Source organism: Rhinopithecus roxellana, chromosome 1 (assembly GCF_007565055.1).
Source record: "Rhinopithecus roxellana isolate Shanxi Qingling chromosome 1, ASM756505v1, whole genome shotgun sequence".
NCBI lineage: Eukaryota > Metazoa > Chordata > Mammalia > Primates > Cercopithecidae > Rhinopithecus > Rhinopithecus roxellana.
In genome coordinates this window covers 84,787,972-84,814,434 of record NC_044549.1, presented here as the reverse complement: position 1 = coordinate 84,814,434, position 26,463 = coordinate 84,787,972, and the positions used below count along the sequence as shown (strand labels likewise).

The 26,463-nt window shown below is 39.2% G+C and overlaps 1 protein-coding gene and 1 pseudogene across 14 annotated transcripts in view; one reads left to right on the top strand and one right to left on the bottom strand.

Annotated features, from left to right (window-relative positions):
- The window catches only part of CADPS (calcium dependent secretion activator), a 492,502-nt gene that overhangs the window by 49,069 nt on the left and 416,970 nt on the right, over positions 1 to 26,463 (top strand). The gene's annotated exons all lie outside the window — the stretch shown is intronic.
- Positions 10,609 to 10,725, bottom strand: LOC115892123 (annotated as a pseudogene).

Sequence of the window (26,463 nt, the reverse complement as noted above, 5' to 3'; positions counted from 1 at the left end):
AAGGTCCAGCAAGATGCAACCGACAGGACTTCTGATCCCCAATCAGTTTATTACCAGGAAAGGCAACCAGCAGGAATTGAAATAGTAATTGCTTTCCTTTATTCAAAGACATCATGGTTGAGACGATTAAAGAGATTAAGGCTTACCTCCTTCAGTGCACCAGAATAAATGTAGTCTGCTTTTCTGATAGGACTGTAACTGTCAATCAAAGGATTAAGCCTTTGGGGGATAGAAAGAGGAGGTGGCCTTAAAATGTATTTGAATTTGCAAACTACAGCTGTGTATTTTAATCCTGGAGATACACATTGATCTTTCCCCCTCTTTGAAGTCTGCTATTAGCTACAGGCTCTCTGGCCCCAACCACTTTTCTTATATATTTTTTAAAAAGCATATTTTAAAAACTCATTTAAAAATCATACTGCATTGAATCACCCAAAGGGAAAATATAATTAAAGTAGTCATTTGTATTGCCCTCAATGAGAAAAAACTTTGGAAGTGTGCTTAACTTTGGAATATACAAGTCTGATTGTTTCTTCAGAAATTTCAGCACTGTATGTCTAAAAATATATTTTTCCAGCAGGTTTGGGATTTTGTACTTATGAGGAGGCTGTTTATCTATTTAGCAATTTAGCTGAGGGCCTAGTATAGGTTTTCAATCTTAGCAGCACAGTATGTCTGTTGGTTTAAATCATACCACCTGAGTTAGTGCTGCCACAACACACACATTCTGTTTTCTCATTAGCTGTCACACAATTGTCTGCACCTATTAATTTTTGAAAAGATAATAGATATTCTTGGAGAAACCAAGACAAAGTGATAGAATAAATGGCAGGTCATTTCTCATGTTGTGGCAGAACTTAAGCATTTGCAAGTTTCTGACTATTGTCAGTCAAGACTCTGGGTTCATTATCTCGACCTTGACATCTGTGTTCCTAATCTGCAAACTCAATTTCTTTCCATCATTTTCCTGCCTGAAATGTCCAATCAGTCAAGACCTGTCTCTTTTTTTTTTTTAATTTAATTTAATTTTTATTTTTATTTATTTTTTTTGAGACAGAGTCTTGCTCTGTCACCCAGGCTGGAGTGCAGTGGTGTGATCTGGGCTCACTGCAACCTCCACCTCCCAGGTTCAAGCCATTCTCCTACTTCAGCCTCCCGAGTAGCAGGGATTACAGGCATGCACCACCACACCCAGCTACTTTTTGTATTTTCAGTAGAGATGGGGTTTCACCATGTTGGCCAGGCTGGTCTCAAACTCCTGACCTCAAGTGATCCACCCGTCTCGGCCTCCCAAAGTGTTGGAATTACAGACGTGAGCCACTGTGCCTGGCCGACCTTGTCTCTTAATGTTTCTGTATCAAATGAGCAAGCTAATAGGTCTGTTAGAATATTTAGGAGAAATCCACCCATTTTCCCATCTATTCATGCATCCATCCATTGATTCATTTATTCAGGTACCTACTCTGCCTTATGCCTGGTGCTCAAGACACCAGCTATGAATAACATGAATTTATTCTCTACCCTCATGGAGTGTATAATCTAACATGGAAAGCACATGTTTAATAAGTAATTAGGTATTTGAGGAAAGGTGAAAAAGAGCCTGGCAAGGGTGATGTGGTGGGCAGAATTACAAGAATGCCCCCAGTGACACATGCCCTTAAATAATCCCCTCTGCTTTGTGTATGAGTAGAACCTGTTAATATGATAGCACTCCCTTGATAAGGTTAAGTTATATGACAAAAGGGAAATTATCTCAGTGGTCCTAATCTAATTACAGGATCCCTTTCAAAGAAGAGCATTTTCTCCAGCCTTTAGCAGAGAGAAAGTCAGAGAGACTCCAAGCATGAGAAGGATTTGATGCACCAACACCGGCTTGAGGATGGATGGTCCTGTGATAAAGCATGTTGATGGTCTTTAGAAGCTTAGGGCAGCCCCTAGCTGACAGCCAGCAAGGAGGCAGAGACCTCATTCCTAGAACCACAAAGAACTAAACTCTGCTAACAAACTGAGCTTGGGAATGAATTCTTCACCACAGCTTCCACATAAGAGTCCAGGTCTTATGATACCTTGAGTTCAGCCTTGTGAGACTGTTATGGGTTGAGTTGTGTCCAGCAAAAATTAAATTATGTCTCCCAATGTGTATGTTGAAACCCTAACCCCTGGTGCCTATGCCTGTGTCATCATTTGGAGACAGGATCTTTGTAGAGTTAATCAAGTTAAGATGAGATCAGTAGGGTGGCCCTTAATCCAGCATGACTCTGAGTGGTGTCTTTATCAGATGAGGTAAATTTTGATGCAGACACAGAAACGCAGGAAGAATGCCATGTAAAGACACAGACATAGAGGGAAGACAGCCATGTGAAGATGGAGGCATAGACTGGAGATATGCTACTGCAAGGCAAGAAATTCTTGGAGCTACCAAAAGCTGAAAGAGGCAAAGAACATTCTTCCCTAGAGCCTTTGGAGGAAGTTTGGCCCTGCCAAGACCTTGAGTCTGGATTTCTAGACTCCAGAATTGCAAAATAATATATTTCTATTGTTTTAAGCCACCTAGTTTATATTTTGTTAAGGCAGCCTAGAAAACCAATACAGAGACTCTAAAGCAGAGAACCCAGGTAAGCCTGCCCAAACTTTTGACCTACAGAACCATAAGTATAATAAGTGGTGTTTGAAGCCCCTAAATTTGAAGTGATTTGTTATGTAACAATAGCAAACAAATACAGACTAGTATGAAAAGAGTGTCTTATCTAGCTAATCTGAGGGTGGTTTTCCAAGAGGGATGCTTAAGATGAGGAAGAAGGCCGGGCATGGTGGCTCATACCTGTAATCCCAGCACTTTGGGAGGCTGAGGCGGGTGGATCACAAGGTCAAGAGATCGAGATTAGCCTGGCCAACATGGTGAAACTCCACCTCTACTAAAATACAAAAATTAGTTGGGCATGGTGGTGCGTGCCTGTAGTCCCAGCTACTCAGGAGGCTGAGGCAGGAGAATGGCTTGAACCTGGGAGGCGAAGGTTGCAGTGAGCCAAGATCGCACCACTGCACTCCAGACTGGTGACAGAGTGAGACTCTGTCTCAAAAAAAAAAAAAAAAAAAAAAAAAAAAGATGAGAAAGAAAGAGTAAGTAGGAATTGTCTAGTAAAGAGGAGAAAGGGAAGATTGGTCCAAAAAGGGGGAATGGTATATGCAAAGGCCCTGAAACTGAAAAGCACCAGCTGCATTCAAGGAACTCAACTGTTCAGGCTTTCACCCTTCAGATAGTATTGTTATTAATGTCAGGCCTAAACTAGGTGCGAGAGACAAAGTAAGGACCTGTAGACCTCTTCCTTGTCCTTACCGAGCTCATATTTTAGTAAGAGAGGTTGAAAATACATAACCAGGCTAAGAAATAATAATTCCACTTTATACAATAGGCTCTGAAGGATAAAATATAGGACAGAGGCAGAAAACCCTAGAGTATTGGATAAAATAGTGAAAATGAGAGGGAGAGTCGTGTACCATGAATCTGGAGGGATAGGTAATGTTGGATCAAGGAGGGTGCTATGATTGTCTGTTTCTCTATTTGTGGAATATTTCAGAAAAGTGCTGTCTCCCTTACTGAAAATTCACAGTAGCTATACTGCGGTGATCATCTCAGCACCTTGTGTGGTATACACCTGTACCTTTTCAGATTGAGGCCAGTGTACCAAATTCTAGACCATTCCCCTAACCCAACACAGGATTATACTCCTGGGGTTGTATGGCCTGTTCAGGATCATTGGGCTTTTATGAAAACTCACTGCACCCATTTTCATTGCATCTTTTTATTGTTTCTATAATTTGAATTTATTTGTATCGTGTGTGTGCATGTGTATGTGTGTGTTCATGCATGCATATGTGTGAGGTCCCCAACTATCCTCAGTTCAATGATCCACTAGAAAGACTCAAAGATATCAGAAAAGCTGTTATACTCATGGTTACAGTTTATTTCAGAAAAGATACAGATTAAAATCAGCAAAGGAAAAAGTGCATAGGGCAGAGTTCACGGGAGACCGGGCACAAACTTCCAGTTTTCCTCTCCAAGTGAGGTCATGGGACAGTACTTACTGTTCCCAGGAGCAATGTATGACAACGTGTACAGAATGCTGCCAACCAGGGAAGCTCACTCAAGCCTTGATGTCCAGGATTTTTAAAATTAGGAATTGGTTACGTAGGGAAGGAGTGCCCATATGACTGACCTTAGTTACATAGTCTCCAGCCCAAGCACCCCACTGTTAAACACATCATTAGCATAAACCATCTGCCATGGCCCAATGCCACAGGTATACAAAGACACTGTTATCAGGCAGGATATTCCAAGGGTTTAGAAGTTCTCTCTCATAAGCTGATGAAGGGGGTGGGGCATGCCTTTCTTTGGAATGTGTAGAATTTGAACATCGTAGACCTGCTGAATCCACCCTTTACTGTAACACACACACACACACACACACACATACACACACACAGATTGTCATTGCTTTAACCCTCACCCCAAACTTTGGTCTTCCAACATGTTGTGAGCATCATCACTAAAACCTTGGGATTGTAGCAAAAAATAAAAATCATTTTGCAGTGTTTTTTTTTTAAATATTCCTTGATGTAGTGGTTTACAAACATAGATTCACATTGTAAATATGTAAATATACTTGGAGACTTTTTTCCATTTAATTTTACTTTATTGAAGAATAATTTACATCCGTTCAAACAGATCTTAAGTGTACAGTTCACTGAGTTTTGACAAATACACACATAACCCACACTTCTTTTAAAATATTGACCATTTCCACCACTCTAGAAAGTTCCCTCATGCCCCCCACAGTCAATCCCTGCCCACCTACCTCTACCACCATCCCCTGGAGCCAGTAACTGTTCTTATCTCCTACTAAACATTAGTTTTCCTATTATAAAATTTCATAAAAATGAAAACATACAATGTATGATCTTCTGTGTTTGGGTTTTTTTTTTCCCCCACTCAGAATAATACTATTGAAGTTCAACTGTGTTGTGTGTATCAGTAGATTGTCCCTTTTAACTGCTGGGTACTTTTACATTGTTTGGCTCTGACACAATTTATGTATCTATTCTCCTTTTGATGGACATTTTGACTGTCTCCAGTTTTTAGCTATTAGGAATAAAATTGCTATGCTCATTCTCATACAAGTTTTTCTGTGCACATATGTTTTCATGTCTCAGATAAATAGCTAGCAGAGAAGCTGCTATCTTGTTAGGTAGGTATATGCTTATCTCATCTGCCAAATCATTATGCAAAGTACAGTGGTTGGGCTATTTACCCTTCTCCCAGCAATGTATGAGAGTTATGGTTGCTTCACATCCTTTCCAACATGAGTCTGTCTTTTTAATTTTAGCTGTTCAAACAGGTGTGGAGTGGTATCTTATGGTAGTTTCATTTGCATTTTCCTGATAACTACTGATGTGGAGCACTTTTTCGTGTGCTTATGAGCCATTCATGCACCTACCTTTCTGAGGTGTGTTGTCAAGTCTTCTGTCTATTTTACAAATTCGGTGATTTGACTTTTTGCTATTGAGTTGTAGGAATGCTGTCCCTGACTTAGCCTCCCCTGAGATTTTGCTACAGTAGATCGAGTGTGGGTCCCTGAAGGCCTCTGACGTGCAGATAAGTTTAAGGACCAGTGGAATCATGGGTCCGATGTCAGTTTGCTAAGACTTCAACTCTACTTGGCAGCCATAACTTGAAATTTCCCCATCCAAAGACTTGCTTGGTGGTTATTATAAATTGTAAAGGAAAACATTAGAAAAACAATTCTCAGTAGGTGGTTTCTTTCTCGCTCTGGACTTGGCGCTGAGTTTTAACATCCACCTAAAGCTAGAAAATTCCTAGGATTGGACAATGTCACTTAAACCAAATGTGGGCTGCACACAGGTATTACTGAAATTATTAAAGGGTCCTTGAGTTGATTTGTAGCAGCATCCTAAACCACATCCTGTTTTTCTTCCCTCCAAGGGAAATGTGGTAATGTAGACATTTGAACTTGGAAGCCCATATGCAATCTGCATTCTTTTCTAAATCAAATTGATTTGGAAACTATTTGAACCTTGTGTTAATGTTCACATTGTACCAATTTACCTAGCAAACAACCTCCCTGACCCAAAATGTTGGCTTCTTTCTACTAGGTAATTTCTTGAATTTTCGTACTGATTTACACAGTATACCGAATAAGCTACCTGCTTAAAGACGGGGAGAAGAGATTAAACAAATAATTTTATACAGTTATTTAATAAACCATAGACATTTTCTCTTTAAAGGAAACTCCAGGTTTGGAAGTTGTTTTGACTCATAGTTAATGGTTCTAAGGGATTAAAGGACTAAAAAAATCAGAGTAACAGACACTTCTCAAAAGAAGACATTTATGCAGCCAACAGACACATGAAAAAATGCTCATCATCACTGGCCATCAGAGAAATGCAAATCAAAACCACAATGAGATACCATCTCACACCAATTAGAATGGCAATCATTAAAAAGTCAGGAAACAACAGGTACTGGAGAGGATATGGAGAAATAGGAACACTTTTACACTGTTGGTGGGACTGTAAACTAGTTCAACCATTGTGGAAGACAGTGTGATGATTCCTCAAGGATCTAGAACTAGAAATACCATTTGACCCAGCCATCCCATTACTGGGCATATACCCAAAGGATTATAAATCATACTGCCATAAAGACACATCCACACATACATTTATTGCAGCACTATTCACAATCGCAAAGACTTAGAACTAACCCAAATGTCCATTGATGATAGACTGGATGAAGAAAATGTGGCACATATATACCATGGAATACTATGCAGCCATAAAAAAGGATGAGTTCATGTCCTTTGTAGGGACATGGATGAAGCTGGAAACGATCATTCTCAGCAAAGTATCACAAAGATAAAAAACCAAACACCACATGTTCTCACTCATAGTTGGGAATTGAACAATGAGAACACTTGGACACAGGAAGGGGAACATCACACACCGGAGCTTGTCATGGGGTGGGAGATGGGGGAGGGATAGCATTAGGAGATATACCTAATGTAAATGACGAGTTAATGGGTGCAGCACATCAACATGGCACATGTATACATATGTAACAAACCTGCACGTTGTGCACATGTACCCTAGAACTTAAAGTATAATAAAAAAAAAAAATCAGAGTATTCAAAGAATCAAAAAGTTTCCACAAACTTAAACATCTAAACTGTGCAGTAGATTTTTTCCTTTTCCAGGGAGCCCTGCTGCCTTAATTAAGGCAATACAAAGATGGTGTGTAGATTGTATCTCATATGACAATGTTGAATGGTGTGACTTCCTGAAAGATCATGCAGAGACCCTTCCCTGTTCCTCAGGAAAGTGTGCTGAAATTGATTTGCGATGCTCACCATCATTCAGCAAAAATACACCTTTCTCAATACTGTGTACCTGACCTTTCAAGATATGAGGTTCTGAAGTTAGCCAGAGAGCAAATGCAAACAAATGGTGCAGTGTCTATCAAATATTCTGTTATCATGATGTTTACAAAGCCTCTTCAGTCAACTTTTGATTCTCTATGTAAGAGAGAGGAGATGTTTTAAATCCTAGTGATGTAAGTTCAAATCCTTAGAGACTCCAGGTAACCTCTGCTCTAGGGACTTCATATGCCTTTGCTTTTACTTCCTGGCCTTGGACTATTTTATGTGATTCTTCCTAGGTTGAGGTGGAGAAAGGCCAAAAACAGTTTTACTAGATCCTTAACTTCATTCACAACTCTGGTTAGAATATTTTGATAAGAAGGAGGAGGAAAACCTGGACTTCAGCTTAGCATCTGGGTTGCTAGCAGATCTTTGTCACTGTGGACTAAAGAGATTTGAAAACTAGGAGGGTTAGCACAAGTTACTGAAACGTGAAAAGAGTGATGACTGTGTATCAGCTCTGTTTGGTTTGCTCCAAGAGAAATTGCATTTTTAAAGCTCTCCTGTGAAAAATGTGAGGCTTTCTGAATGCACAACTTCTTACAATTCTGCACTAAGGTAGGTTCCTGCAAAGGTAGTGAGGTCGTGTTTATCTAGCAGTGCTGGGAAGGCTTCATTTAGCCATGGCTGCTTTAAATATATACATAGATATTTAAAGTTATCATCAAGGGGAAGTTTTCTTCCTTTTCCTCACCCCAGAGTAATGTGTTTGCTCTAAATGGCTGTCCTAAGCTGCACATTGAATTTTTTGTTGTTGTTAAGTCATCTCCTATAATTTCTATATGATGTTTGGAAATAAGGTTGTTTTAACCCAACTTACTTCCCTGGGTGGGGAAGAATAATAACATACCCACTTTTGTAAACAAATTTATTTGAGGATCAGTGGGGGTGGTGAGTGAGAGACAACCTCTAAGCCCACAAGTAGTCAATTCCTTGGGGACTGCCTCCAAAGCCTTCAGTTAGCTAAACCTTTTCCTAAAGAGACACCAGTTCAGAAACAGTTAAAATAGGAAAGGATATTTTCCCACTACATATAGGCTTTGGTATGCATAACACATTTTGTCTTCCTTCTGGTGATAACAATATTTCTTATAAGTATGCTAAGTTTCATAGTAAGAGCAGGTCAGAGTATCATGCAATTGTTAATTTAGCTTTATTAAAATATATGCATCCCCCACAGCCATACTCTACAGGAGTTAAGTGGGTAGAGAAAAAGTGATCTCTTATAGCCCAAATCAGAGAATGAAATGAGAAATCAACAATAAATATTTTTAACCATTCAAGTTCTTCATATCATCATAAAAAGATCAATTTGAAGATTGCAGATACATCCCAAAGCTGTTCTCATCCAGTCAGAAAAGTATAGTTATTACTTATCTTTCCTTCTTTTTTTTTTTTTTTTTTTTTTTTTTTTTGAGACGGAGTCTCGCTCTATCACCCAGGCTGGAGTGCAGTGGCCGGATCTCAGCTCACTGCAAGCTCCGCCTCCCGGGTTTACGCCATTCTCCTGCCTCAGCCTCCCGAGTAGCTGGGACTACAGGCGCCCGCCACCTCGCCCGGCTAGTTTTTTGTATTTTTTAGTAGAGACGGGGTTTCACGCTGTTAGCCAGGATGGTCTCGAACTCCTGACCTCGTGATCCGCCCGTCTCGGCCTCCCAAAGTGCTGGAATTACAGGCTTGAGCCACCGCGCCCGGCCATCTTTCCTTCTTTTAAGTAAATTTGCTTGAAGAAGAGAAAGACCTGGACCTAGGGGGTGCAGGAAGGCATGGGAAAGAGAAGGGAGATTGAGAGAGAAGGAAAGACACAAAGGCATGGGAAAGAGAAGGGAGATTGAGAGAGAAGGAAAGACACAAATTCAGAGAAAAACATGCCTTTTGCTTAAAAGCCCTATCAGTTGTTTTGCCTTGATTTAGTTAGAAACTCAAAAAGTTAGAAGCAGGAAGCAGCACAATAGGACCAATTTTTAACAGAAACACATGGGGCAGGAGAGTATGATAGCAAGCTTCTACCTTTCTCATGTGTCTGATTATTTTTATGGAAGTGGTATTGAAGCATAATGAATGTCAGAGAATTGTATAAATCGTACATGCACACACCCACGTAGTCTGCACCCAGATCAAGGAACAGAATGTTATCTGTCCCCCAGGAGACCCATCCTGCCCCCCTACCAATCACTTCTCCCCAACCCCTGGTCACCATTATCCTGATTTCTCAGACCATAGATTAATTTTTCCTATTTTTGAACTTTATGCAAATGAAATCATAGTATGATGTCTCAGTGACTGGCCTCTTCACTCACTAATTTGTGAGTTTATTTTTTTATGTAACAGTAGTTGATTTTCAGTAAGTGTAGAATTCCATTGACTATCACACAATATTTCACCCATTCTACTGCTCATTGGCATTTTGCTTGTTTCCAGTACAGGGCTATTATAATCTGTGTTGCCATGATTAATCTTGTATGTACCTTGTTAGTGAATATTTACCTACATATTTTATCTTCATTTATTTTAAGAACAGCAGTCTCCCAGAATACTAAGAAATTGAAATTTAATTTGTCTTACGAAACTATATACATGTAAAAAGGACAGTACAATTTCAAAGGAATTGACTAGCTCTGCTAAGAGAGAGACCAAAAAGAAGATGGAAGTCCCACAAAACCTGTCTTGGGAAGTTTGCGTCAAAATGGAGTTAACTTTTAAAATGTTACAATTTGTTTAGTGATTCATTTCATTGACTAATTGCTTTGATCTTTAAAGTAATGAAAACAGTTGAAAGAGGAAAAGAGTGGGTACTCCCTGTGCTTAGCAATTAAGTTTCATGGAGATAATTCCTAAGGATGGCAGAGGATAAAGTATACCCCAGCTTCATTTGAAACATGGTCTTGCAGCAACAAATTTGTGTTGTATTTTCAGAATATGGCTTGACAGTTTTGAAGGAATTGTAAGTTTGAGAACCACCATAATCCAGGTTCTCTCATAGTGTAACTTCTTCCCAGGATTGAATTAGAGGTGTGGAAAGTTATAAACTCATACCAAGATGAACCATACATGTGAAACACACGGATTTAGAAGAAATTATATATTAAAAAAGTAAAATATCAGCTGAATAGGTAAAAAAATGTTATATGAACTGCTTCACGAATTTATATCATCCTTGCCTAGGGGCTATGTTTATCTTCTTTGTAATCATTCCAATTTTAGTATATGTGCTGCTCAAGTGAATGAGCGTTTGTACTGATTATGTTTTTCTATGATAATATTGTCAATATATTGAGTTAAACATATTATGAAAATTTCATCTATTTCTTTTTACTTTATTAAGGGAGCTATAAAAATTTAAAGTTACATTTGTGACTTTTGTTACATTTTTACTGTTTTTAGATCTTCACATCACCTTTCAAAGACTGGTGGTTTGGCCCAGAAAGCAATGAGTTTGACAGGATTGGGGAAATGAATTTCTCAGGTGACATATTACAAGTGCTTACTTTCGGCATCTACCAGTGGATTTCAGGGCCTGTGTAGATTTAGTGCAGTTGCAACTATCTTTTACCTTGTTATTTCAAAGCTTCAATGATAAGATTAATATAAATTTAGTAAGTGCTAACTGTGTGCAGAGATAAGAGAGATATATGGCCACTGTCTCTCATTGAAAAGTTCCACACATTTCATTCATTCATTTGTTCGTTCAATAAAAATTTATTGAGCTTCTACTCTGTGTTGGCAACAAGGCAAAGCATATGGGATTTGGTAGTAAACAAAGCACAGCCTCTACTGTTTGTTGGCCACTTGTATGTTTTCTTTTGAGAAGTTTCAGTTCATGTCCTTTGCCCACTTTTCAATGGGGTTATTTGTTTTTTGCTTGTTCAATTGCTTAAGTTCCTTATAGATTCTGGATATTAGACCTTTGTCAAATACGTAGTTCACAAATACCTTTTCTTATTCTGTAGGTTGTTTGTTGATAGTTTCCTTCACTGTGCAGAAGCTCTTTAGTTTAAGAAGGTCCATTGCCAATTTTTTTTTTCTTGTAGCAAGTGCTTTTGAGGACTTAATCATAAATTATTTCCCAAGGCTGATGTTAAGAATGGTATTTCCTAGGTTTTCTCCTATGATTTTAATAATTTTAGGACTTATAGTCAAGTCTTTAATACATCTCGAGTTTATTTTTATATATGGTAAAAGGTAGGGGTCTAGTTTTGTTCTTCTGCATATGGTTAGCCAGCTATCCCAGCATCATTTATTGAATAAGGAGTCCTTTCCCCATTGCTTATTTTTGTCAACTTTGTTGAAGATCAGATGCTTGTAGGTGTGTGGCTTTATTTCTGGGTCCTCTATTCTGTTCTACTGGCTTATGTGCCTGTTTTTGTACCAGTACCATGCTGTTTAGGTTACTGTGGCCTTGTAGTATAGTTTGAGGTCGGGTAATGTGATTCATCCAACTTTATTCTTTTTTCTTAGTATTGCTTTGGCTATTTGGGCTCCTTTTTTGGTTCCAAATAGGTTTTAGAATAGTTTTTTAATTCTGTAAAAAATGACATTGGTAATTTGATAGAAATAGCATGGAGTCTGTAGATTGGTGTAGGCAATATGACCATTTTAATGATATTAATTCTTCTAATCCATGAGTATGGAATATTTTTCCATTTGTTTGTGTTTAAACGTTTTTGTCCTGTGCCCTTCTAATCCTGTGCTTTCTCCATCAACCGCCATCCACAGCCTCAGAAAACAGCTCATTTAATTTCTACCAGAAAGTCAGAGAATCAGGAGGGTCCCTAACTAAAAGGGTCTTACACATACATACATAAATCATTTGCCTGGAGAGCCATGCCCTCGGTCTGATGCTTTCAAATGCTCTCTCATATGGAGAGATGCATAATCCACTCACTTATAATTCAGAAAGGGGTCCAACGTCAATTTCCTAAAAGAGCTTTCTTTCAGAAGATAGAGAGGATGCATTTTGAACCATTTAATTGCTCCTATGAGTGACTTGCATAATGCCTATATAACCATCTAGACAGCACATGTTGCCTGAAACAGCACATGCCAGTTATTTTCTTTGCTGCCTTTAAAATGAAATTGCATGCACATCTGAAGCTGAATGGCTCCTGATGTGTGATTATACCTTTACCCTGATTCTAAATAGAAAAGATGGCTTTTTTAATTAACTCATTTTCTAGCAGGAAGGGATCATTTCTAAGGAGTGACAGTTTCTGTGTTCAGATTTCAGCTCTGGTACTCACTCACTGATGAAACTTGGACATATTAGCTAGACAGCTTGAGCAACATCACCTCACTTGAAGGCCACCTTGTGTATTAAGGCAAAAGGACTTTTTAAAAAGTGGCATTTACTTGATTATATAGTAAAATTATGCACATTGTATACAATGTACACGTGCAGGAAAGTATACAAAAGTAACTTAACAATCACCTGTCTTTCCACCACCAAAAATAAATATCATGTGTTAACATTTTTGTGTACCTCCTTCCAGTTGTTTTTGAATATTTTTTAATAGTGGAAGCCAAACTATATCTATATAATTATGTATTTTGCCTCTTTTACTTGGCGTTACTGTGTAAATACTTTACCTCATAATGAAAATCTTTTTAATGTAATTTGCTTTTATATATACCATTAGATAAGATAAACATATTATTTAGTCTTAGGAGGACATATAGGTAGGTAAAAGACATTTAAGCCATTAAAAAACACTGAGGTAGATAAAAGCGGTCTTAAAATATTAAAGACAAATAAATACTAGTATCTGTAAAGTTTAATTCATACTCTCACATAATGTCCTTTCTGTTGTTTTAAGTTTATAAATTAATTTGCTTAAATTATGACATTTAGAGACAATGGATGTCCTCATTTTGGGGAGAAAGATACTTTCTAACAAAAATCAGCTGATGAGGATTTAATAAGCACCAGCCCTTGCCCCGTATGAAAGAATTGTGAATTACCAGTTACAGCATCGATGCCATTGTTCAGCTGCCTGAGCAAAACATGAGGTGGCACACCTGTCAGAGAAGGAAGAGAAGTGACTGCTGGAGAAGGTCTTAGGAAGCCTTAAACTGGGCTTTGAAGGATGGGGTAGGATTGAAATAAGACTTTATATTGCAGGGCTTTTAGCAGTCATATGCCATATTCCTTAATCTACAAATGGTGGGCTTGCAATTATTTCTACACAACAAATATAAATCCATAGTGCCAAATGCATGCATTTTCTTGAGGCTTCCAGTGTGGATGGTGTGTACTTCTGAGAGATGGAAATGACAAGCAGATAACTCTAGAGGTGATTATGCAATGAGCAGTTCTGGAGGAGTGCAGGAGAATGTTGGCTTACAGAATTTTTTTTTTTTTTAAATAAGATTGGCTGGTAGGAGGAGTGGGTAGAATATGTGGAAAAAAGAGGAGAGAGCAATTAGGTAAAAATGTTAGGCTACTCTCTTAGTTAAATATTAACAATATTGTGGAGCGTTTGACTTGATTTATTCAAATGTGCTTTCCCTCCAACTCCTTTTGCAATTTACATCACTGACTCAGCTTTTGTTGGGGCATCAACCTCTAAGAAAACTTGATGAAAGCTAAGAACCACAGGTCCCAGTTTAAGAAGGGCTGGTTTATAAACAGAATCTGGTTACATAAACTACTATTCCTCTATTCTGGGTTTGTTTCCCCACCACCAGTACCAGTTCCTTTGGATTTTGTATCAGGTTCATTTGAATTGGAAGGGGAGAAGAAAGCTCAGCTTAACTGACAGCCTCCTTTGTGCTTTGTGAGCAGCTCTGTGCTAGGCACCAAACACACATAAGAGCCCTGCGTCCTCACAATCGCCATCACAATCACAAATGGGCAGCATTTCTACTTGTGGACCGGGAATGGAAAACCCAGGATATGACAGTGGGATATTCAGCAAAGGAGGCTTACAGGGAACAAAGACCCTCAAGAGTGAAGCTATGGTTTTAGGATACAGTTATTCAGTTTTCTATGACTTAGCATGCAAAGACATGGATTAATTCTGCTTCAGAACTCTATTTTATTTGGATAATGGAAGTCATTTTGTTCTCTCCATGATTATCAGAAATTCATACTCTGGGAAAGAACAGACAACAGACCATTTGTAAAAAACAATCCAAGTAATAAAGAAGTTAATAAGATACTTTCATGAGAATTTCCCCCAATGATTTTAATATTTAGTTGGCATGTATTTGAAAAGCTGCTTCTTAGAAGTTGATACTCATTAATGATGATGATATTAATAATAATAATAATATCATATGACCACTACTACTAATATGCTTTGAGTGCTCCTTATAAACTGGTAGTTATATTGGGTGCTTGTGTGAATACAATTGCTCAATTATTTGGCCATAGATAACATTATCATCCTTACCTTTTAGACGAAAAACTGAGGCCCATGTTCCCTTACATGGAAAATGGTTTTTAGTTCAGGTCCATCTGGTACCAAAACCATGCTTTTGACTACTACTCTCCACTGCTTGTTTAGAGCTGAAAGGGATCTCAGGGAAGGTCATTTCCCATATTAGGGGCCCCTAATGGTAGTGGCTTGACCAGCATCACACAGGTCCTTAGCAGCAGAGTTAGAATTGCATCCTGGTCTGTGGCTGTAATTAGATTCAAAAAATATACAGGCCAATGTGGACCACTCAAAAATAATCCTGGTATTCAAAGATTATTTGTGAGTGATATGGCTATATTGTGGCAATTGCAGCAAAATTAAAAAGCAATGTTTTATGTTAAGACGTAATTGTATGTGTTCCAAATGATGGGGGTGAGAGTCTATCAGAGAAACATGCACAGTTTTATATTCTGATGTAAATGGTATTACCATACACGTATTCGTTTCACGGATATTATGCATCATCTACGATATGACAGGCACTGTGCCAGAGGATGGAAATACAGCAATAGGCAGGACAAACCTCATCCCTCCTCTTGTGGGCCTGACGTTCTAGTGGAATAAGACAGAAGACTGTTCAAGTAATTAATAAGAAAAATACCGGATAGTGATAAGTGCTTTGTATAACGTTAAAGCTGGGTGGTACAATAGAGACCTCCCGGGAGCTACTTTAGATTGGGCAGTCTGGGGAGATGACAATTAGGCTGAAACCTGAACAACAAAAGGAAACAGTCACATGAGATAAGAGGAACGAGTGTTCCCGGCAAATGTAACAATGATTGCTGTGGAAAAGCTCTGAAATAGGACAAACCCTGATATTGGCTTGCTTGAGAAAGAGAAAGAAGGCCTGTGGCACTGGCATCCAGTAAAAGAGGGCAAAGGTAATAACATCACAGAGGTGCCCAGGGGTTTGCTCTTGTGGTTATTTCTGAGCCAGAGGAAACAGTTTGAATGTTATTCTAAGTGCAATGGGAAGCCATTGGAAGTTTCAGGCAGGAGGAGCGACATGATTCAATATATTTTTTTAAAAGATCACTAACATCTGGGAAGTATGAAAAGCAACAGTAGGAGCTGGGATTTCAATGAGGAAACATGACAATTGATCAGCAAAGGACTGTGGCAAGGACTTAAGTGGCAGCAATGCAGATGTACAGAGGTAGTAGGATCTGAGTTATATTTGGCAATAGACTCAACAGAACTTGACGATGGATTAAGTGAAGGAAAAAGAAAGAAAAAGCTAAATCAAGAATAGTGTCTACATTTTTTGTTTGTGCAGTTGAGTACATGGTGGTATTGTTTACTGTGTTGCAGGAGGAAGAGGTTTAGGATGGAAAAGTCCAGAATTTTGTTTGGGCTGCGTTGGGTTTGAGATGCATATTGTACTCCACCATGCAGGTAGAGGCACCCACTAAGCATTGGGTCTAAGAGTCTAGTGCTTAGTAGAAGGTCAAGGCTAGAGATGCAGTTTTGAGTGTCATTTGCATAGGAGGTGGCACTTAAGGCCACCTATTGGACGATAAGATCTAAAGAGAAAGGACACTGAGGAAAGGGTACCCAGGACAGGGCCCTGGCACTCCCCAACATTTGACGTCAAACAAAGGAGGTGGAATAAATCGTGGATGCTGGGAAGGAAGGTCGGGGAGACTGAAGGAAAACCATGAGAATGGTACCCTGGAACCTAAGAGAAGTTATACAAATAAGACATAGCTGGATGCCACTAAGGAAAATAAAGAATGATGATGACAAATAGCAATCAACCTGGGCCCGAAGCGGGACTTTTTGACCCCACCCTTTGACCCTGAAGACTTTAAGAATAGGTAACCAGACCACCAGGAGAGCTTCAGCCTGTCTCTCTCCACTTTTACTTTTTCTCTCTCATTCTCTGCCTCTTGACCTCTCTAAGTCTCATTTTTCTGGAGAGTCAGACTCAAAATCTTGTAACCCAGTTTTCTCATAAGGCTAGCAATTTTTTATCTCATTTATTATTTTTATTCCATTTAGATATATTCAGCATTTTATTCCATTTAGAAATGTTCAACATTTAGAAATTCCAAGTTGGGGCCGGGCGCAGTGGCTCATACCTGTAATCCCAGCACTTTGGGAGGCTGAGGTGGGCAGATCATGAGGTCAGGAGTTTGAGACCAGTCTGGCCAACATAGTGAAACCCCATCTCTACTAAAAATGCAAAAAATTAGCTGAGTTTGGTGATGTGTGCCGGTAGTCCCAGCTACTCGGGAGGCTGAGGCAAGAGAATCACATGAACCCAGCAGCTGGAGGCTGCAGTGAGCCGAGATCGCGTCATTTCATTCCAGCCTGGGCAACAGTGCAAGACTCTGTCTCAAAAAGGAAAAAAAAAGGAAAAAAGAAATACCAAGTTGGTAGTACCTAAAAATTGATCGGAAATAGCACCCTCTTGACAAAATCTAGATGTATAACGGTTGACCCAGAAAAATGAACCTCAGTAGAAATAATGGCCAACGAAAAAATCACTGTGGCAATATATATTTGAAATCATTGTGAATAAAAACTGGTAGATGAAGTAAATATGTATTAAAGATTTTCAGGCCGTGCGCGGTGGCTCACGCCTGTAATCCCAGCACTTTGGGAGGTAGGATTACTTGAACTCCTGAGTTTCAGACCAGCTTGGCCAACATGGTGAAACCTCATCTCTACTAAAAATACAAAAATTAGCTGGGTGTAATTGTGGGCACCTGTAATCCCAGCTACTTGGGAAGCTGAGGCAGGAGAATCACTTGTACCCAGGAGGCGGAGGTTACAGTGAGCTGAGATCATGCCACTGCTCTCCAGCGTGGGATACAGAAAAAAAAAGGAAATTTGATTAAAAAATTAAATTGGCTTACTGATATTTGTCCAAGAAACAACTGCCTTGATGAAGATTCTCCGGTGTTGATTTAAGTCTGATTAATGTTTGTAATCAAGACATTTAGACATTTATAACATTGAAATGGCAGGGTCAAATGCTTGGGTCAAAATGTCTTATTCCCTGATACACCCATTTTGTGCAATAATATATCAGGAACACAAACTATCTTTAAAATACAGGAATTAAAGACTCATTGAAGTCATTTTTAATTTCAAAGCCCTTGATTTGAAAAAGTGATCCCTTTTAGACTGTAACCTTCACTGTCCCGAGACTATAAATATTAGAGAGGAAATAATTATTCCAGAATCTTATTCAGGAAGAGTTCCTGATTCCTTGCCTCAGCAAGGACAATTTCTAAATTAGTGTCATTTGAATTAGTGCCTTTTCAACTGCAAACAGTTCTCTCAAAAATGCTTGCTTGTTTCCTTTTTTAAAAAAATCACATTGGGTTGCAATTGAGGTTAATATTAGTTAAACTCTACTTTGATCATTAAATTCAGTAACATATTCTGCCAGTTACTAGCTGTATGTCCTTAAATACGTTACCTAATTTCTCTAATCCTTTTTCCTCAACCATAAAGGGGACCAGTAACACACACCCCACAGGGTTATTGTCATGACTAAGTGAGAGGAAGACTTTAATGCCCTGTTTCTTTTTATTTATTTGGAGATAGGATTTTGCTCTGTTGTCCAGACTGGAGTGCAGTGGAAATCACAGCTCTCTGCAGCCTTGATCTCCCATACTCAAGCAATCTTCCTGCCTCAGCCTTCTGAGTAACTAGGATTACAGTTGCGTGCCACAACACCCGGCTCATTTTTTTCGTTTTCTTTTTTTAACTGAAGACGAGGTCTTGCTATGTTGCCCAGGCTGAATGCCCTGGTTTAAAGTAGATGCTCAATGAAAGTCTTTACTATTGCTACTATTGTTAGTATGCTGTACATTTTCTATGTACAGAATGTAATTACTTTAGCTATTTGGTCTGAACAATTTGTCTCCCAAATAGTTTGCAAATTTTCCCAGGCAAGGGTTAGGCTCTCATGCTTTATTAGTGTCTTTCATTCCTCTGTATCAGTCATAGCAGAACACAGCTGGCAGAACACAGCTGCCTCACTCAGACTGGGTATAATTGAGGGGTACATAATGAAGGGATTATTTAAAAAAGATTGGACAGAGCAAGGAAAAGCTATAAGGGATGGAGAAACACCCTGGGGCTAGCAACAGCAGGGAGCCCATAGCTTGTAGAGGCAGGGGAGGAGGTTACCGGGGAGAGCTTGGAGCACAAAAGACAGGCCACTCAACAAGAACTGTGGTTTTAGACAGAGAAGTGCCAAAGTCTATCTGGCAGGAAGGAGTCAGTAGATTAAATACTCCAACCTCTCTCTCTTCCGACCCTGATCTCCTGCTGATGCCTCTCATTAGCTGAGCTCAACAGAAAAGCATCAGGCAAGAAAGCTGGTTACAGCAGTCTATAGAAATCAGCATCCCTGAGCAGAGCAGAGGGGAAAAGGGAAGAGAATGGATCTAGGGAAGTAAAATGAGCGTAGGCAGCAGAGCCTCTTCAGCCTTCAGTCAGTACAGCTGCTTTACGTATAGTTAGTGCTGATACATGTCTGTGGAAGGAAGGGAAAGGAAAACTAATTGAAGGCAGTTCATAAACTATAGACGATTCATCTTTAAATGAAGATTGAGAAAAACACTACGTAATAGCATAGTAGTTTAGAGGTAAGATTTGAAATCAGACCAACCCCAGTGTGAAATCAGACCAACCCCTTAGTGCTTCCTAATGGAGTGATCAAAGGCAGTTACTAAATGAGTTAGCCTCACTTTCTTCCTCAGACAAAGGGAGATAAGGTTAATACCTACTTCACAGGTTGCCTTTGAGGAGCAACTGAGAGGATGGATACAGTACACTGGGCACAGAAAGCAGTGCTTCAGAAATGTTAGTAAATGAATTCTCAATAACAGTGAGCGGTTCTCGACTGGGGGAATTTTGACCCCTAACCCCATTCCAGGGAACATTCTGCAGTGTCAGGAGGTATTCTGGGTTGTAACAGCTGGGGAGTGCTGCAGGCATGTAGTGGTTAGAAGCCATGAATCCTACTTCAATATCTCACCATGCCTAGGACTGCCACCCGCAACAAAGAATTATCTGGCCCAAAATGTCAATAGCTCTGAGGTGAGAAATCCTTCCCTGTACTGATTTCATCTCTGTATTTCCATCGTTGGGCCTCTATATTTATTGATACTGGTTCTTAAAATTCATGATTATTTATACTTTATTCACTCTCAGTAAATTTGAGATTTTTGTTCTCCTCTTCCCATTGAAAGGTCAGGACATACTGTGTATATGGCATTTCAACACTATGTGATTTTGTCTTTTCACAATTTCGAGTAAATGAACAAATATATAAATAAATGTAAAATATAAATCACTGTGATATGTTGTAATCAGAACTACAGCCACCCAGTATTAAAGCATTTATGTCAAATACATGTTATAGATTTGCAAGGCAACAACAATACACAATACAGAGCGATTTCTAGGGGTGTTTCAAATCACCAGGGAGCAACATATTGAAACATGTTGTTACTGCAGCTTTAATCTCTGATGAGCCTCTTCCCAAAATAAAAAAAGCCAAAAATAAACTCATAAAGCTACTGAGTCTAAACGAGGTCAGTGGAATTAAACATTAATATAAATAAGGGCTGTCCTTCAACATAATGTGAATATATTTCCTCTCTCTCAGCCACTCACCCCATCACTCAACTCAGCCCTATTCTACCCAGAATTGCCCCTGGAAACAGTGGCCTTTCCTCTTGAGAACGCTATTAAAACAGAATACCCTTGACCTCAAGATGGCTCTGAGTCTTCACTATGTGTTTCATCTCCTCCAACCTCAAAGGGGGAGTAGTTTTCCCAGCTCCCCAGTTTATTCATTTATCTGTCCATTCATTCATCCATCAAGTATTTATTGTGGTCCTTGACTTAAGCAGTACGGACATAATGGTCCCTGTCCACATGTAGGAGGATGGAGACCTTCATCAAGTAAGCAAACAAATTAATACATCCTGATTGTGACCAGGGCTGTTCAAGGAGCAGGGAGGCACCAGAGAAAATACAATTAGAGTCCTACTGAGGCAAAAAGACTCAGGAAAAGTCTTTCTGAGGTAATGACTTTTCCAGTGACATTAGAAGGCCTTCCAAATGAAAGGCAGGAAAAGGGTACCTAGGGAGAAGGACCAGCCTGGGCAAAGGCCCCAAGGAAGGGAAAAGTTGGATCTGTTCAGGGACTAGAAATTGGCAAATGGGGCTTCACTGGTGAGAGGATGTAGGACAAGATCAGCAGGAGAAGAACTTGAAGTTATCCTGAAAGTAATCCTCTCGTGTCCCAGGAAAATGAGAGGATTTTTAAGCTACACGGCGACTTACTATCTATTAACATTTAGAGTGCTTTTTCTATGAGCCGAAAACACTTTACAGATGGCAATGCTAACACTCACATTCACCTTGTGAGACAAGAATGATTGTTATACCCACTTTTACAGATGAAAAATGGAGGCACAAGGAGGGTAAGAAACCCAGGATCGTATAGTTATATGTAGGGTTTCTTATCTCACCACTGTTGACATGTGGGGCAAGGCCATCATGTTCATTTTGAGATGTTTAGCAGCAACACAGCCTTCTACCCACTAGATGCCAGTAGCAGTCTCCCCCTCACCTCCAGTTGTGACAGCTAAAAAACATGTCCAGACTTTGCCAAATAGCCCTGGGGAAGAGGTGAGCAAAATCCTCTCTGGTTGAGAATCCCTGCTATATAGAAAAAAATTAAAATAGAAAAAAAAAAAAAAGGAAAGCATCTCAAATGTCATTATTCAGTAATGACCCTACCTTAATGTCTTACAGCCTCTTTAATAAGTTTTCTCTGTGTTTTCAAGGATCAGTCATCTCAGAGCAAGACTTCTTTCCTTCCCCAGCTAGTGGATACTTGATCTTACAGGTCTACCCTCTCAATAAATCATCCAGCAGGTGTAGCAATGTGGAGTTGCGTGGTTCAGTTCTCCTACGCATTAAAACACATCTGGAAGGCAGAAGAGTGGAGGTTGCTAAGAGGAGGCAAAGCATAGAAGAGGCCAGTGTTCTCTGCCTCAGCCCTGTCCTTTCCTAAGTGTTCTTCTTGCTCATCTCAAAAGCCCACTCAGCCCTACTAGGTGACTGCCATCTGAGTCTGAGAACTAGTGCCTCTTAGCAGTGTGGACGTATTGCTGGCAATGACCTATTTGGGGACACAGAAGAGTGCCTCTTTTCTCTGGATCAGCATTCTTAACTAGACCAGAGATAGTAGGAAAGAGAAGGATGGCTGGGAATTGCTTAGTGACCCTTGGAAAAGATTGTACACCATAGTGAACTAACTTCAGATTCTTGATTTGAAAAACTGTGAAGTTGTCAAGCATTATGAATGTCCACTGGATAAGTAACCCATCAGTGTTTGTTTATTCATTCAATTCATTTATACCTGGGATTTTAAAGGTATATTTTGAGCTCTTTTCACTTTCAAACCACTGCCTTCATCCAGGGTCTCTAAATCGACCCCCATCAAAAATCCATCAGCCAGAGATTCACTGATTCATTCAATTAAAATGTTTTAGGTGTCTATCACTTTGAAGATGCTGGGCACCTGTTATAGAGATTAGGAGAGGTTGACCTAATCTTGAAGAGGGGTGAGTCGGGGGTGGCTCAGTGAATGTGAAGGCTGTTCAGAGATTTGAAGGATGAGTAGAAGTCAATTAGGTAAAGAAAGTGGTAAGAAGGAAAACGTTCCGGGCAAAGAGTACAGCATGTACAAAGAGCCAGCAGACAAGCTGGTTTTGTAGGTGCAGAATTTTTGGGCAATATTTCAAGAAACTCATGAGAGTGTGTTTTACAGGTATGTGGGTTTGTGTGTGTGCACATGTGTGCGTGTGTGTCTTAATTTGGCATCATGATGCACTGTCCACACCCCATAATACCAGGTTATAGTCAAAATTTGGCTTGGCCTTATGTGTCCTGTGGCTTAATCACGTTCCACTGATACATGTTATTTGCTTACACGGCACAGACTTTTGCTGCGTAGGTCAACTTTGGGAGGCAAAGTTGTCAATCTGAATCTTTCTCCTCACAAAGACTTCACTGGATAGAAGCCACAAAACAATGTTTTAACACAAGCAAAGCGTGTTAAAACAAAGAGTGATGTCTGCACGATTGTGTCCAACAAAATAACTATAAAGAAAAAAATTGAGATTCAGGGAAATCTAGACAGGCTTGATGATTAAAACTGTGGAAAGAACATACATTTTGAGGTCAGAACTACCTGGATTTAAATCTCAGCTTCACCTTATGTGTAACCCTGAACAAAGTAGCTGAGCTGAGCCTGTTTTTTTTTTATCTGTAAACCGGGGTAATGGCACCTACTTCACAGGTCAGTTTAGGACTACAGATGATTTGTGAACAACACCTGGCACCTTATTGGTGTTAATTAGGTGGTAGCTACTATTATGGTTATTAATATCAAATTAAAATCAAACAATATCTAATTTGCTGGATTTTAAACATGGAACCACAGATTTAATTTACGGCTTCCTGATAGCCACAGCACAACAGGAAAGTCACATTCTATTTTTCATGAATAAAAGCATAAAAATTCCTTAAGGAAAGACAAGATTATCTGGGACCTTATACATGAAATCATGTTTTTCCTGGGTTTTCATTGAAGTCTCACTGAGAAATATAGGAGACAATATCTTTAACATCATCCCTGTGGCAAATAAATAGAAATTCTATGTGCTTATTTCTTTTTTAATCTTTCAGAGTAAGCCAAAGGCATAAAACCAAAGAACAGTTGTGGGGCAGGGATTATTTCTAATTCAACTTTAAATCTGCCAAAAAATTCTTGCATCAGTGGCATTTATGGAGTAGAACATCTGTTCTTTCTTTTCTTATTTTATAAGCTCCTATTTAACTAGTGTTCTTGAAGCACTACCTGCTAAGCCTCTCAGTAACTCTTCAAGATTTGTGGTATAATGCTCACTTTACAGATGAAGAAACGGGTTCATAGTCCAAGGTTAGTCACTGCACTAGGAAGTAGGGAAAACAGGACTTAAATCAAGATCCATTTGACTGACTTGACTCTACTCTTATCATCTACCCCAGCCTACGACCTTAACAAATACAGCTAAGTTCTGTTTTCCCCTGAAGGGAAAATAAGGGTTTTCTATAAAAATAGAAAGAAGGAAAATTAAATTGGGGGCTCTAGGTATAAAATTGTTTTATTACTAAGACATTGAGAAAGAATGTTTTGCAAATGAGTTTTCTGGGAGAGATGTTTTAATCTTTTTGTTGTTGTTTTGGTTTATTCCAAACCATTTAACTAAAATGACATAAATAAAAAGCATATTAAGAAACACATTTAACAAAATCATGACACAACAATATACATACCAAATTGCATGGGTGACTCTGATTTTGAATTCTGTGCCTTCAAAACCAGCAGAAATAAATGAACATATTTATATTAACAAGGATAATGCAAATCTGTAATCTATAACTTAAACTTATTTCTATATTTAATAAGTCATGTTCACTCACATTCAGTAAACACACAGTAAACTCACATTTAAAATATCTTCCCAGTAAATTTAGTTTTCATTTTTTCTACATGATTCTGGAAGAGCATATAATAAATTAGTCATGGTCTATATATTAAAGTCAAATGATTAGTACCTTCAAAGGGAATGGTACCCCTGAACCATACAACCAGTTTCACTTAGGATGATGACTTTAATATTTGCTTTCAACATTTTTGTCACCCAAAAGGATGATGATGATGATGATGGTAATAATGATGATGACTATCATTTTAAGGAACTGAGAAGGGTCTACAATTTTACTCCACTGACCTTCCTAAATGCTGGCAGATGACACAAAACTCCTGTGAAAGTGACAAAGGACTGTCCTACTCACAGCACAGCAGAAGGCATGTGCTTTCTGTTGGCACCCATTTTCCCTGTTCCCCAAGTCCTGGGGGGTAACTTGGAGGAGCCCAGGCAGATACCACAAACAGTGTGGGTCTGTGTGACAGTTAAGGAACCCTGAGCTTAGGAAAGCCCAGTCTTATAAGGTACTGCTAGCAAACCTGCTCAGTCTGGAGAGAAACATTATCCTTATTATCCTAGTCAGGAAACACATCTTCCCTCTGCCCTGCAGAGAAGCTCATCTGTATTTTCCAAGACTGTTTGACGTGTAAATATCCTTGAAAGGACAGTCAAGAATGAAAGTGGTCCGAGAAATGTAGAAATATCATGGATAATCACTTCCCAACAGTGATGGTGGTGGTGGTGGTGGTGGTAGCAGTAGCTAACATTGATTGAGCTCCCATTTCCCAGGCATGATCAAGCCCTTTACATACCTAATCTCATTCAACCCCGTTATAAACCCCAAATTATATAGTATTATCTACATTTATACATAAAAAAATAGCTGAGGCTCAGAGAGGTTAAGCAACTGCCCCAGGGCCACATACATAGAAACTGTAAGAGCCAACACTGGAGTGCGGGTTGATTTGACTCTAGAATTTGTGCCTGTAAAATTGTAACATTATCTTTCTGCTTGACAAAATGTATTTGGATCTGAATATATTCCATAGAGGAAACAAGTTATTTAAAAATAGAGATAAATTTAGAATGGGTCTGTGAAGGTATAATTTTTCTTACCAAGATATCAAGGAAGAGTGTTTCATAGGTGAACTTGTTGAGAAAGTGGGTGACAGAGCCGATTTGTATCTAGGTAGTCTGCCTCCAGAGTTGGAGCATACCAACAGGCTGTATGACTAACACTGGACAGAGGCACCCTCGGCTACAAAAGCCAGAATCTAGAGTTAGCTCTGGACCAGTAACTCCCTCATTTGGGTCTTAAACTTTTTATTTAAGAAATGCACAGTTCCTCAGAGCAACCAAGTAAAGTGCTGTCAACAGTGGTGGACAATCTGTGAAGCACTGCTCTTCTCCTGGAGAACATAGGCAAGTTAGGCACACATGATGCACATATGCTGTCGAGAGGAGGGTCATCACAACAGGGTACTCGAAGATGACCATCAGGTAAAGCTTGGACAAGCAGCTCTATAGGGTAACACTAGGAATGTCTGCTGAAGTTCATGCCAAAATATCTGCTGATGTCTAGAGAAACTCATGGCAGTGGATTCTCCATCAGTACTTGGGAGCTTCTGTTGCTTTAAGAGCCATTACAGGTCATTCATTCTTTATTCAACAATTGCTTAATGAATGTCTACTATATGTGAGATCCTTGCTCATAATCTGGTATAAATACTGACAAGCCTGTTACTGGGATACAAAGTGAAACATTGTGTAAAGAAGCTATGTAGAAAGATTAATGAGAGGAAGCAGGAAAAAGTACCTGACACATTCTAGAGATATTGAGGGAAGCTTCATAGGGCTAACATTTGGGCTGAACTTTAAAAGATGAGTAGCAATTTCATCTCCCTGTTTGTATGAGTGTTCTCTAGAGGGACAGAACTAATAGGATAGATGTGTATCTGAAGGGGAGTTTATTAAGGAGTACTGACTCACACAATCACAAGGTGAAGTCCTACAATAGGCCGTCTGCAAGCTGAGGAG